Below are 1,651 nucleotides of genomic sequence, written 5' to 3'. Positions count from 1 at the left end.
AATCACTAGTAGAAAAATTGAAAAAGGCACCGCTCAATGGCCACCGGTTTTTGAAAACCGGTGGCTTAAAAAATGGGCGGGATTAGGCATATGTACATTGCCACCGGTTCAAACCAAACCGGTGGCATAAATGATAAAGGCCACCGGTTTTGAACCGGTGGCAATAATCAAATAATAAAAATAAAAAAAACCACCATTCTTTTTCCCCTTCCTTTATATACCTAACCCTAATCTTCTCTCTCCTCTATCACCTCTCCTCCTGCTCTCCTCCTTCTCTCTATCTCCTTCGTTCTTACTCCCCCTCTATGTTCTCTCTCTCTCTCAACCCTGAATCTCTCTCGTCGACCTCCTCCTCTCTCCTGATCTCTCTTCTCTTTCTCTCTCCTTAACCCTAATCTTCTCCCTCTCTCGCGGTATCTTCCTCTCTCCTTCGTCCGGCTCGTCCACCGCCGCAACAACAACCACCGCCGCATCAACAACCACCGCCATTAACCATCAAGCTTATTGTCGCACTTACTCTCTCCTCGTGATGAAAATATGGGTTTTCTGGTCTAATTCGACCATGAAAACTCTAGATCTAGAGTTTTCATGGTCGAATTAGACCTTTATAACACAAATTCAAGATAATTTCGGGGGTTTTTGCTGAAATTCGAGGTAATTTCTCTTTTTTCTTACTTTTATTTTGTTTTTTGTTATTTTTGGTGGAGTTCATGGGTTGTGGTGTTTGGTGGTGGTTGTGGTTATGGTGGGTGGGTTTTTGTTATTTTTGGTGGAATTCGAAATTGATTTTTTTGTTTTTTGGGTTTTGGGTTTTTGATTTCAAAATTTTTCTGTTTTAATTTTGGGTTTTTTATTTCGAAAATTTTCTGTTTTTAATTGATAATCAAAATTATTGGGTTTATTTAATTTTCGAAATTTTTGGGTTATTTGATTTTCGAATTTACTGGGTTTCACTGAGCGAAAATTTTGGGTTTTCATCCTTTTCTCTTTCTGTTTTTTTTTTTTTTTGAAGCCTTTTCTCTTTCTGTTTCATCCTTTCCGGGTGACCGTATACATGCATGAGTTTCTGGGTTTTTTTCACATTTTTTTTTTGAGTTTTATTAATTTCTGGGTTTTAATTGATGCAGGTGTTAATTGATGCTGGATTCAAGACTTTCATTTTGGAATATTGTTATTTTTTAATGTTGTAATTTTTTTTTTGTACTGTATAATTCATTGTAATTTTTTTTTTGTACTTAATACTTAATTGTAATTTTTTTTTTTATTGTACAATAACAATCTATTATTTGAATATAAATGTGAGTATATTTCATTGCGCTCTTATATTGATTGTGATGTTATTTGCCTTATATTTTACCGAGTGTTTTTTTTTAATTATTATTATTATTGTAGCAAATAGCCGAAAAAAAAAAAAAAAAAGTATGTTATTGCCACCGGTTAACCGGTGGCATTTATATGTAATATACTAATATCATAATAAAAAAAAAAAGCGGGAAGCATAATTGCCACCGGTTAACCGGTGGCAATACTTGTTTTTGCCACCGGTTTTGAACCGGTGGCTTTAAATTAGACTATTGCCACCCCCCAAATGCCCACCGGTTCAAAACCGGTGGCATAGGGGGGTTTTGAACCGGTGGCCAATTGCTTTATT

At 35.6% G+C, this 1,651-nt stretch overlaps 1 long non-coding RNA gene across 1 annotated transcript; it reads left to right on the top strand.

Annotated features, from left to right (window-relative positions):
* The first annotated feature begins 304 nt into the window (after window positions 1-304).
* Window positions 305-1,323, top strand: LOC145575469 (uncharacterized). Its single transcript, XR_014098266.1, has 2 exons — window positions 305-654; window positions 1,128-1,323. It is a non-coding gene; the product is annotated as an uncharacterized LOC145575469 (long non-coding RNA).
* The last annotated feature ends 328 nt before the right edge of the window (window positions 1,324-1,651 follow it).

Source organism: Chenopodium album, chromosome 1 (assembly GCF_948465745.1).
Source record: "Chenopodium album chromosome 1, dcCheAlbu1.1, whole genome shotgun sequence".
In the NCBI taxonomy this organism is placed as follows: Eukaryota; Viridiplantae; Streptophyta; class Magnoliopsida; order Caryophyllales; family Amaranthaceae; genus Chenopodium; species Chenopodium album.
This window is presented reverse-complemented; position numbering and strand designations above follow the sequence as displayed.